The sequence below is a fragment of the Protopterus annectens genome, chromosome 1.part2 (assembly GCF_019279795.1).
Source record: "Protopterus annectens isolate FY-2018-M chromosome 1.part2, PAN1.0, whole genome shotgun sequence".
Taxonomy (NCBI): Eukaryota; Metazoa; Chordata; order Ceratodontiformes; family Protopteridae; genus Protopterus; species Protopterus annectens.
Window position 1 is genome coordinate 82,510,536 of NC_056727.1, and position 13,694 is coordinate 82,524,229.

Below are 13,694 nucleotides of genomic sequence, written 5' to 3' on the forward strand. Positions count from 1 at the left end.
TGCATGGCTCACCTCTGTGCTCAGTGTGAAAGTGTGTGGGGGGTGTACATTGATTGCTTAGCAGTGTTTACCTATGGGGCATGCATTTACAAAGTGCACCACAGTGCTCAGAGTATCTAAAAGACCAACAATGTATTAATTAGTGTTTATCCTTGCTTAACTTAAACTAGGGCCATTAAATTATGTCAATGATATATTAGGCAGATGCATCTGCTGCCCTCAACTCAAGCCTAGAGCAAACACAGGGGAGTCCATCCAGTGGAAACAAAGGTATGTGTAGCCCTTAGGATAATAGCCACAGGTACCTTTCAAATACCAAGTGGGGACATAATGAGGGGTTCACAGGCATCAGCATCCAGAGTACTCCACCAGTTCCTCAATGCCATGCTACCACATGACAGTGAGCACATTTCTTTTCCCCTCACCCCTGAGGTGAGGGCCAGAAATATGGAACACTTTTACCATGTAGCACATTACCCTGAGGTACTGGATGCCATAGATTGCACTCATGTATACATCAAGCCACCACCCAGTGAGGAGGATAGAATCTACATCAACCACAAGGGATACCACTCCAACTGCCAGGTTGTATTCAATGCCAAGGACATTATCATGAATGTGTGTGCTGGCCGCCCTGGCAGCTGTCAAGACTCCCATATCTGGCATGCATCACAGTTGTAACAGATGTTTGCTAGGGGAGACATTCCGCACGGCCATTTAGTGGGGGATGCTGGCTATGCTCTGGAACCGTAGATGATGACACCTATTAGAAATGCACACACACCCATGGAAGAATGCCATAACGAGGCACGTGCACAAACTAGGCACATTACAGTGCATGTGTTTGGGTTGCTGAAGTTACATTTCCAGTGCCTGGATATAGCTGGTGGAGCCCTGCCACATGTGCACATATATTTATAGTATGTGTCATGCTACACAAGATGATCCTGCAGAACAGCTGTGGCAGGGTCAGCAGAGGGAAGGGATACACAGACCCCCACCAGTGCCAAGGTCACCATAGGCACACTCACAGGAGGACTCTGAGGAGAAGCTCCATGATGATGTCCCTGTGGGCAGACATAGATGTGCCCAATATGTCCTGGCAGTGGCTAAGAGACAATGCATAGCACATACACTGACAACCTAGGATGCAACGGACAGTCACCTTACTCTGACTCACATTCATATAAAAAATAGCTGAGTCCAGCCAACCCACACAACCTGTACCTATCCATGTATTGGCTGTAGACAGCTTGCATTACACAGAGTCAGCCCTGAACTACAGTTCTGTCAACTGCTGCATTCTCTAGGTAAGTCTCTAATGTACACACTAATTGTAAGGATTACTATAATAAGGTACCGTATGTATGAATCTGCTGCTGTTATGCAAGAAGATATTGTGGGCTATTTGGTCAGAGTTAACATCCACATGGGACAACTGATACCCAGCCCAATAGTATGTGTTACTTAATTTTTACTAGGCCTCCTGGTTGGAATATTCATGACATCAGGGAAGGGAGATGTTAAACAGTAGGCAACATGATATTTGGACAACTGTCTACCCAAGCTGATCATGTGCTGTTGTTCCTCCACCCCCAACACAGCAGTTTACCCATATAACCATTTTAACAGAATATTAGCTATGGTATAACAGTGGACCAGGCAATCTCAGTGGTGTAACATAGATAGGACTCACACATTGTATGTCTCTCCATGCAGGAGAGCAATGTACATATGTATGCTGTTGAATGTGTGATGGATGACCCCTCTCTGTCTAGTGGTGTATGGAAGCTAGCATGGGTAATGGTATTGATGGTTCTAATCTGGATTTACTCATATCTTTTGCATGTGAGGTAGTAGTATGTTTGTCTTCTCACAGAATGTCATACCTCCTAACCTCAGTGCAAGAAATCTGGACAAAGCCAGAAAGATTGGGGGGACAAAGGTCCAAACATAGGGACAGAGTTTAAATATTGGTCCATAAACCTTGCTGGAAGTAAAAGTGTTGCAGTAGTACATATATTTTTTCAATGGATATAAAGTCTGACTCACAATTGTTTGTAGTTAGTAGAATGTATTTATGTCAACATTCAATAAATCACCAGAATGTGTGAGGACAGACCAAACATATGAGGCAAAACTCTGGACATTCTGTGAAAATCAGGACAGTTGAGAGGTATGCAGACTGGAGGTCTGTTGTTGGTGTACTATTACCAACTCCAGTCACATATTTAGTACAGCAGACAGCTGGGGAATGTTGTGGACATTTTGAGTGAAATGCAGTACTGCAGAAACAGGGGCAGATGTTAATGTCTGTAACATACAAAATCCCAGACTGGAATACAGGTAGGTGTGGCCTGGAGTCACATTATAAGTACTGACATTCCCACCGGGCATGCCCGTACAATTAGTAAAAATGAGCGCAATTCTGTTGGCCCTTCATTGAAATGACCCTTTATGTATAAATGTCTATAAATACAGACATATACTTATACATATTCATCTGTCAGTATCTGTCTCTCACACACATAATATATTGCTATGTAGTGTCAAATAGATATATATAGCTATATATATATATATATATATATATATATATATATATTAAAATGATACATAGAATCCCCCCATATATCTACATAAAATATATACATATCATACACACACACAGCTGAATTTATACATATATCCCTGTTATATACAGAAATATGTGTGTGGATGTCTGCAAGTCCAACATACCATAATAATGGTGAGTAAACTGCAGTGTCACACAGCCATAATGTTGCCCAAAGGATCCAAAGTAAGAGTGCAAGAGTACATAATCCACGTATCTACAGACCCCTATGCCTGCTGGATGTCACCACAGAGACAGACACTTGTGAGCAGATGGTGTAATGTATAATGGCGTCAACACATGTATGGACAGGGCACATTGTCCATGCCCACAGTGTCACCTATCTAACTGCAAGCAGCCACATATGGCCATACTGGTAATTGTACACACAATAGCTAGGATAACATCAGTTATCTCACTGTAAGGATACTAGATGCAGATAACAGTATGAACCTATATCACGCTGCAGGCCACAGATGCTGTTAAGCACAAGCCTTGTTTGTGTAATGCGCAAGTACTGTGCCTGCAATCATATATACAACAGACTGAACCTGTGGCATGTGCGATAAGTACTGTGGTTTATAGTGTAAAAGCCTAGACAGGAAGAGGTTCTAATCTCACTGCAGCTGACTTTGTGTGTGTGTGTGTGTGTGTGTGTGTGTGTGTGTGTGTGTGTGTGTGTGTGTGTGTGTGTGTGTGTGTGTGTATATGTATATATATATATATATATGTATATATATATATATATATATATATATATATATATATATATATATATGTATTTATGCCCCTGCAAAACAACAGAGATGCCCTCATGGGCTATCCACTTGCAATGGTTATGCGCTTTTTGGGCTCATAACTTGCTGCTGGCTTCCACATGGTCTTATTCTACAAGGCCTGATGATGTCAGCCATTTCAAGGGTACCAGCTGACAGTGTAATAACAAGATTTAACCCATGGCGTGTGTGATAAGTAGCATGATCTATAGTGTATAAGCCTATACTGGTAGAAAATCTCATCCCACTCTGCCCAACATGGTGCATGTGTATATTCATATGGCATACATATGATAACTTATGTAAATTAGTAGGTATAGTTTTACATCATTTTATTTGTGGGGCCATAGCACATGTGAACTTAACTAGCATAATTGCTATACATCCCTCACATCTGTATACCCCTTGGTACAGGACCAGCACATATTGCCCCAGTCCAAGAGGGACTCAGGCAGATGCTGTGTGTTGAGATGATGGGCACCCAGTCAATCAAACAGATAGCATGTGCTGAGGTGCATTGAGGTGCTCTGTGTACTCTTAGGCAGGGTCTATTTCAAGGGTGTGTTTATGTCTGCTAGACAAATGCCTCCCATCAAGCATGTAGAACTGACATCACATAGTAGGTTAATGTCCTTACAGTGAGTCATCCATCTACTATGCTCATGACAGATAGGCAGCATATGCACTCCCTTAAGGTCATACTTTGCCTTGTACTAAACCTTATCACAAATTATGAATGCACGACTACATTGACCACCACTATTGCCCTTGGTAGACTGTCAACCTACAGAGCCATGCACATACACTGCTGTACCATGCTGAAGTCATATTCTGCTGTGCTGCCATGCCATGTTGTGTCGCTTCACTGCCGCCATGTGTCCATAGGTTATCCTGTCAGATTCCAGCAACAGAAATATACACAGGTCTGTGACATACCTGTCATTGTGCAACAATACCACCAGTACAACATCATACAACATAAGTAGGCTGTGTACTCATGACACATGCCAACATACAGTATATGTTGGTGACCACTACCAGTGGCATGAAAAACAATACTGCATTACACAAGTACATGTCAATTAATATAGTCACCCTGTGCATCAGACACATAGCTTCATTCCCCTGCATCAATGCGAAGGATGACAGGGATGTGGCACACATATCATCACTTGCATAGGATGATGTGTGGGGGTGCTGGAGGCCTACACTGGCCAAACATTTGACAGCATGTGTGTGAGTCAGGAAGGGTAGCGGGTTAGATGGAGCATGGAAAATTGCTGTGTGTGTCTGTAGGTATCCTGCATGTGACAGTGATGTGGTATGCATGTACACAGTCAAGCTCAGTGCTAGCCCTACACGTGTATGTTGGACAGCTGTGTTCCATACATGGTAGAGTTGACAGTTGTATAGAGTTGACAGCTCATGGTCTCTGGCCCTGAACATGGGAACTGGTTCTGTCAAGAGTTACACTGACATCACCATGCCCAAGGTCAGACACGGTGCTAGTACCTGATGGTGACAGCTGTCTGCTGGGAACATGTCCCCCACAGGACCACCCAGGACCACATGCCCATGGCCTGCCACATTGTGGTGTGTACAGCACACTCCCCTCTATAGCGCTGGATGTACTGCTACTATGGGAGTGTAAAAGTGCATGGCCTCATGGACTCTGAGCAGATGGGGTTGCTGGCCTATGTCCACGGATCAAACGCCCAACTGCAACCACACATTCCAGCACAGACAATGTGCAGTCCAAGACAGACACTGCATCAGTGAAATGATCCAAGGTGTTTCAAGTGCGGTGGAGGCAGTCACGGATGTCAGACTGTGCTACATCCATAACCCTAAGCATACATTTGGGGTTCCATTCAGAATGTGCCTGTGTCTCCATGATGGCCCAAAACATGTGCCGATTGGCCCATGATTTGACACCTGCAATAGGTGATGGACAGACAGCAGTTCTCCTATGAGCACGCCTGTCAATCTGCCTGTGTGGGACCTTATCAGCTGTCTGCCTATGGCCAGAGTCTACACTCACTGAAGCCATAGTTGCCACACTGGCCTGTTCAATGTCTCCACCCTCTGACTGTCTTATATATGAGACCTGTGGCAACTGGGTATGTGTAGGCATACTCACTGTGTGCAGTGACAATGGGTGCAGGAGAGTGAGTTCAGCCTCTGGGACAGATTCAGCCACCAACAACCCCACTTGTGCCTCAGTGTGGTCACCATCATCATCAGAGTCCGAAGAGACAATGCCATCAGGTGGTGTGGGGGAGAGACCCCAACCCCCTGGTCACCTGTAAGAAACCAAGACAAAAGCAGTACATTATTATCTGCTCTATTATGTATGGAAAATCCACAAACAGTCATAATATTGAGGACCCACAACTGCATTACCATTCTCACATCCTCTCATCTCTGCTTTCATGCACAGCAGACTTCCTCACAACAACATACATTCAAATTAAGGCCTTTTTAACAAGTACGTCAGGTAAATCACATGGTACTTGGCCAGTACACCTATCTTAAAAAATATATGCAAATACAAATTTCAGTGCCTAAGGTATGTACCATTGACCTTTCAGTATGTACAAGGGATGTCAGATTAATTGTCTCATGTACACCAGGAGGCTTCGCTCTTAACTATAACTGCAAAAGTGTTTCTGCTTGTTCAACTAAACTCCACTGATTACCCACTCTAGGAAACTTAGGTAACTGTTAAAGACTGGAGCATACAAACATTCTACTCTGGTTATACACAATATTACCTGTACATAGGGTATTACCCTGGCCCTTACCATTAACAGCATATGTATGTTCCATAACAAAACAGTATCAAGCTTACCAGATGCAGGACCATGGCCTTGGACAACTCCTGATGGACCTGTAAAAAGGTGAGGGTGAGGTAATTTCAGTACCACCACATGATGCAGCACAGCAAGGTAATACCTGCATATATCTCACATTTACAGTAGGTACTGTGTTCACTGATGCATTGCTGACATTCTGAGTATGAGTGTACAAGTGATTTAACCCCCCCACAGCACATAGACCTGACACCCACGTAAAGGTATGTACAGCCTGACAGAATGACTGCTGCAGTATTACAATGCTGATTATAATAAGTTTTATCACATGCTCCTCTGCTGTGGACACCGTGGCACCCACCTCCATGATGTATGGTGTGATAGATGCCTGGGAGCTGGCATGTCTCCCTAGGTTCACCAGGAATTCCTCAGTGATCATGAGTGGTTGTTCCATTGCAGGCCCTCTACTGGTGATGGCACGATCCCTGGCTACATCAGCTGCTCTTTGTCATGCAGTATTCACCATGCCTGTAGCGAGGTGTTGAACCTGCTCATATCTCCTGTCCTGGTGGCCAGTCTCATTCACATCCCAGACAAGGTCTGCCCACAGTGCAGCCTGCTGTTCCCTGTTATGCCTCCCCCTGGATAGGAGGATGTGATGATGCTGCCGTAGTCTTTGAAGTATTATCTCATTCTCCACATCTGAAAAGGGGGCATGCCTTCTGTGATACATTAGTCCTGAAACACACCAAAAGGGAAACACATTGCAGACTCAAATACATGGATGTCCATTATGTACAGATACAGCAAAAACAAAATGGCCAGCACTATCCATTGCTTGCTCACACATGTCATACCCCACAGTGGGACAACATACTACATGTGTGGATACAACCGAGATAGTATCATTATTGAGGTAGTTCCCTGTGTTCCATGAGAGATCCTGCTGCATGATCACACGCCCAATGCTGCGGTCCACTATGGCATGTCCCCTAAGGCCAACCACTCAATGATATGTCGTAAGACCAGTGCCAGACAAACTGCAGTGTGCTATTGCAATCACTATATTGGGGCAGTCCAAAAACAGCAGTGTGCCACAATGACAAAAGACAATGCAACCCTGATATATTGTATGTCCTCTGTATGTATAAGACAACTTGGTATTAATGACATGTTATTACCACAGGTCTAAGACTTACTGCTGTACTCCCTATTCCCCATACTTCTATCCTCTTATCTGTATCCTGTTATACACAAAAAACAGTTACATACCTGGTGGAGTGCAGTACTGCTCTGTTGAAATGTGCTACTAGTACTGTTTTGCAAAAGTGTGCTCTGTGTGAGGAAAGTCTCATACAGAATGTTTGCCCATAGCCAGCTGCTTCCATTTTAACATGCTGCTCATTAGCAAGAAAGTTCATAGGTTCAAAGGTTCATAGGTTGGTACTAAGCTATAAGCCCTAGGGCCTATACATGCCTAGCCATAACAATTTCCTGGCTATTTCTTCCCACAGTAGTTACTTCCCTGGACCCCTGTCTAGCAGGGCGACTGATGTGATCCCCGGGGTGAATTTCCTATCTCCCATCCAATCATCAAGGTTCCTTTGAAGAGGGTCAAAGAGCCTCTCTGCTTGACATGTATGGGCAGTCTATTCCAGAGTATGGGGAGTATCTGGGTCAGGAACCTATCCCTCCAGCATGTTTTGTTCATTGTGATGACAAGGTTTAGATCCCTGGAGCATGTGTCTCTGAGGGATTGGGATTTCTTTAAGTGTAGCATGTCCAACAGCTCTGAGTTTGACATAGCCTTGTATGTTAAGCAGAGATCGCCTCAGAGTAGACGATATGCGACAGGGTATAGGTGGAGTTTTTTTTAAATGGTCAGCATAGAGCATCTATTTTAGGCCTGTGATTCTTTTAGTGAGGTATTTCTGCAGCCTTTCCAATTGTTGCAAATGTCTTGAGAGGTACATACCAAATGGGACGTTGTATTCTATAATGGATCTAATGAGGGATGAGTACAGTGGGACAATGACCTCCTTTTTTCTGGATGAAAACCCCTAAGTGATGAGGTGTGCCACATAGAAGATTTACTGACTGTTGGGGCGATGTGGTTATCGCAGGTGAGACCACTGTCCACCTGTGTCTCTAAGTCTCTTATCACACTTTCAGTGTTTAGTGTACTGCCACTTATGTGGTAATTTATGGGTACATGTTTTTTTTCCCAAAGGGGATAAAGTACAGTTTTGTACCTACCATAAATGTAGATGTTCGAGTGTATACCCTGCTGCAGTCATCACACTTGGGTTATCCTGTCGTCAGGCGGTCCCGCAGTCGGCCTGAATTCCAAAGTCTTGGTCCGGCATCGGTTGCTGTCACTTCTTCCCTGACGTCAGTGCACCAGGGTTATATAAGAGGCATCCGACACCATTTTCTTCAGTTTTTCTTGCCCCAGATGTCAGGTGCCCCCCCCCCCCCAAAAGGTGATCAGTAGATAGTACCAGTAATAAAAGTTTAGCACAAACAAAACATCCCTCCAGCTATAAACAAATACACCACAAAGGTTGTATCAGATTTTAAGGTATTGAAAGGTTTCAGTTAGGTCAGAGGGGATGGAGGGAGGGTAACCTGGACTGCAGCAGGGTATACACTCGAACATCTACATTTATGGTAGGTACAAAACTGTACTATGTTCATCATGTTACCCTGCTGCAGTCATCACACTTGGGTTGAATCCCAAAACTAAGGATGGGAGGTGGAGTCAAACAGGGTTAGAGGAGGATAGAAGGCCCTGCAAAACTGCAGTGGCGAAGCCAGCTCTAGACCTAGAGTAAAGTGGTAAGTGATAGTGTTTGGTGAAGGTGTGTATTGAACTCCAAGTTGCAGCTTCCAGAATATCCTTGGTTGGCACCCCCCTGAGGAAGGCTGTAGATGTAGCTGCTGCCCTGGTGGAGTGGGGCCTTATGCTAGCAGGAACTGGTTTTCCATGATGGGTGTAGCAAAAATGTATGCAATGTCCTATCCATTTGGAAATGGTCTGTTTTGAGATAGCCTTTCCTTGTGATGCTGTAGCATGGGATACAAAAAGCTGGTTAGATTTTCTGAAAACCTTAGTTTTATCCAAGTAGTAATGTAGTTGCCTGTGAATGTCCAAGGAGTGCAGGAGTCTTTCTCCCTTGATCTGTGGATTTGGGAAGAAGGTGGGTAAATGGATCGTTTGATTTAGAGCCACACTGGATACCACCTTTGACATAAAGGAGGGGTTAGTTCATAGAGAAACTCTGTCTTGATGAAAAATGAGGAAAGGCTCTACTGACATTAGTTCCTGTAGCTCTGAGACTCTTCTGGCTGAAGTAATTGCTAGCAGCAGGGCAGTCTTCCATGATATAAACTTTAAATCAGCTGAGAAAGCTGGCTCAAAAGGTGGCAGCGTAAGTTTTTCCAGAACAAAGTTGAGGTCCCAAGTTGGTGTTGGTGCTGTCCTGGGAGGCCTAATGTTTTTGGCCCCTCTGAGGTACTGCCTTAGAAGTGGATGTAAAAATAAGGGAGAATCCGTGTTGTAGTGAGCTGAAATAGCTGAGGCGTGGATTTTAATAGATGAAAAAGAAAGTCCTTTGTGTAACATCTCAGTTAAATATTGTAGAATCTGAGGTATGTCCGGCTCAAGGGTATTTTGGCCTTTAGCTTGGTTCCAGGTGCAAAATCTTTTCCATTTGTCTGAGTAGGCTTTCGTGGTGCTGGACCTCCTGGCCTCCAGAATGACATCCATAACAGCTTGTGAAAGAGGAGCTGGCTGGTTGCTTAGGTGATTTGCCATGCAGCCAAATTTAAGGTTTTGAGCTGGCTGTGTAGAATCTGACTGTCTTGCTGTGTGAGCAGATGAGGAATTTGTGGTAAAATCCATGGTGGGCAATGGGCCATGTTCCTTAGTAGTGGGTACCAGTGCTGCCGTGGCCAGTCTGGGGCAATGAGTATCATTCGGGGTCTCTACATCCTGACTTTCAGCAGCAACTTTGTGAGAAGGGGCAATGGAGGAAAGGCATATACTGTCAGCATTTTCAAACTGAATGAGAGTGCGTCCACTTTCCAAGCTTGATGGTGAAATTTCCTGGTGCAAAATTTTGATAGCTGATAGTTTTGGGGGTTGGCAAACAGGTCTATGTCTGGGCACCCCCATTTTTGAGTTATCATTGCAAATACTTGTGGATCCAGTTTCCACTCGTGGGGATCCATGATGTTCCTGCTTAGGTCGTCTGCCAATGTGTTCTTTTTTCCTGGCAGGAATTGAGCTTGTAATTGAACTTGGTAAGCCAGTGCTGTGTTCCACAAGGTCATTGCTTGCCTGCATAGAGGGTAGGAGTGTGTACCCCCTTGCTTGTTTATGTACCACATTACTGTGGTGTTGTCTGTCCTTATTATAAGCTGTCCTGGATGCAAGAGGTCCTTGAAGGCTGTCAGAGCATACTGTACAGCTAACATTTCTTTTTGATTGATGTGCAGATTTCTTTGATCTGCAGTCCATATGCCTTGAACGCACTGTCCTGCCATGTGTGCCCCCCAGGCATAGTCCGATGCATCTGTTGTCATAGTTTGCCTGGCTGGGGGTAAGGTGAAAGGCTGACCCTTGTTGAGGTGACATGCCTGTGACCACCATAGAAACTCCTGTTGAAGGCAGGGAATGAGAGGTATCATTGTTTCCAAGCTGTGGCTGAGTTGAGTCCATACGCTTTTCAGGTACCATTGTAATTTCCTCATATGCAGTTTTGCAAATGGTATTAGTAGTATGCAAGATGCCATGAAGGCCAAGGCCTGCAGAGTTTTTCTTGCTGGGAGTTGGGTCTTTGTTGCCATTATTTTGAAGTATTGAGTTAGTTGTAGTTGTTTGTCTGGTATCAGATAAGCCATCTGGGCCATTGTATTCAAGCTGGCACCCAGGAATGTCATATTTTGTGAGGGCACTAGTTTTGATTTCTTTTCATTTACTGTGTACCCTAGGCAACTTAGAAGGTGTTTTACAAAAGCCAGATGCTGTAAGAGAATGTCCTTGGTTTCTGCTTGGATGAGGCAGTCATCCAGGTATGGGTATATTTGAATTCCTCTTTGTCTGCAGTATGCAATTACTGGTGCCAGGCATTTTGTGAAGACCCTGGGTGCAGTAGATAAGCCAAAGGGCAGTGCAGAGAATTGGTAATGGGTTGAACCTGCAATGAAACTGAGGTATCTTCTGCAATTTTGTCTGACAGGGACATGCAGGTATGCCTCCTTGAGGTCCAATGTTACTAGCCAAGCTTCCTTGCCCAACATGGGAAGAAGCTGCTGTAGTGTTAGCATCTTGAATTTGGGTACTTGCAAGAAGGTGTTTAGAATCGAAAGGTCCAGAATGGGTCTCCAAGCATTGTCCTTTCTGGGGACTAGAAAGACCCTTGAGTAAAATCCTTGGCCTTGCTCCTGTGTAGGTACCAGTTGAATGGCTCTCATGTCCATGAGAGCTGTAATTTGTTTTTGTGCCTCTGCCCATTGATTTTGTGGCAGGTTTGGCATTCCTTTTTTCATTGGCAAGGTGTGGAAATGGAATCTGTATCCTTGTGAGATAATGTCTAGGACCCATTTGCCCTTTGTGATGATGCACCAGTTGTCTGCAAAATGTGCTAATTTTCCTCCCAAGGGAGCTGCCAAAAGAGCTTTGCTTGGCAGTTTGAGGTTTAAGTCATTGTGTTTGTCTTCTAATAGTTTGGGACCTGTCTTCTCCTCCCTTCTGTGTTGCAGAGCCCCATTGGTGAGGTTTGTAAGGGATTTATGCTTGACCTCTGCCCCTTGGGCGTCTGTATTTACCCCTCTGTGGTCTGTCAGAAGCTGGAAAGGACCAATTATTTGTTGGCCAATTTCTGCTGAAGCTGTGGGGGTTGTACCTGTAAGAAATCTTTGACCGTCTCCATAGATTTTGCCTTATCCTCCATTTTCTTTAAAACCTCTTCTGCTTTAACTCCAAATAAGACATCCTGCTGTAAGGGTGCATCTAGTAACTTTGCTTTAACATGATCAGGCAGAGTTTGTTCCTTTAACCAAGCATGCCTACGTATAACAGACCCAGTAACAGCTGCTCTACAGGAAGCTTCCAAGGAATTAAATCCACATTGTAAAGTATGTTTGCCCACCTGTTCAGCTGCATGCAACAGATCCTGCATTTCCTTGAATTCAGACTGTTGTGGGTGCGTGCTCATCTTTTGTTTTATTTGAGACATTAGGATTTGCTGGTATTTCAGCATGTGAAATTGACAATTTATCACTCTCATAGGTAGAGTAGCTGAGGTGTAAACCTTCTTCCCCCACCTATCTAGTGCTCTGGAGTCCCTTTCAGAGGGTATAGGATTTTTAGCCATGGAAGCCTTAGCCCCTTTGGGACCCTGGGAGATTGTCTCTGGGTCAGCAACAGGGCTTTTGTAAAGGAATTTGCGTGAGTCAGGCACTCTATAATATCTGTCTGGTTTGGCTGGAGCAGGAGGCAGAGAATCTGGATTTAGACTAGATTCTAAGTAAACATCATCCACAATGTCTAAAACTGGAGGGATAGCAAGTGGTCTGTGCTGGGGGAGCAAAAGAAACTCTCTGAGCCTTTTCTTTGAATCGGAGTAGTCCTGACCTTCCCAATGGAAATGTTCCCTCATGGTATGTAAGGTTTCCCCAAAGGAATAGTCTTCAGGGGGAGAAGCTGAGGGAATGGAATCTTCAGCATCAGAATCTTCATAAGGGGGAAAGGAGTAATCCTGCTCCTCAGAGGAGCCTGAGGAAATAGACACTTGATCAGAGGAGGCATAATCCTCCTCTTGTCTAGGCCTTTTGTCTGGGGGGGGGGGTTGGGAACCCCTGATTAAAGAAATCAAATCTTCAGCCATTTTAAGCATCTGTTTTTTAGGCATAGGGCCTTGGACTGGAGACTGGTATGCAGTCTTTTTTGGTTTTAGAGGAGTCTTAAGCTCAGCATAAGATTTTATGGTGAGAGTAGTCAGTCTGAAGGCACCTTCTGTAACCGAAGGTGTTTCCACAGCACCGGCTTCTCCTTCTGCAATGTTGTCGGTAGGGCCTAAAGAAAATGGCTGCGTCGGCCTAGAACTCTCTGCTTGAGAATCCAAAGCGTTCTGGGGTTGCAATTCTGTGGTCACCAGGGGCTGCGTAGGCACCTCACTGAAAACCGGAGAACCAGCAACCAGCCCAGCCGAGGCCTCGGAGTCTGGCTTGGATCTAGGCTGCCTGTCTTTATCTTTGTGTTTTTTATGCATGCCGGTAGTCGATTGCTTCGACGGCATAGTGTAATTAAATTTCCTACCGAAGTAGTGTCGTGCAAAATCAAAGCGTCGCTTTATAGTTCGCTTATTGAACATAGCACAAAACCGACAACCAGTGACGTCGTGGTCTAGGCCTAGGCAAGGTATACAATAAGAATGAAAGTCCTTATGAGGTATTTGCTTCCCACAAGAAATGCAATTGTTAACT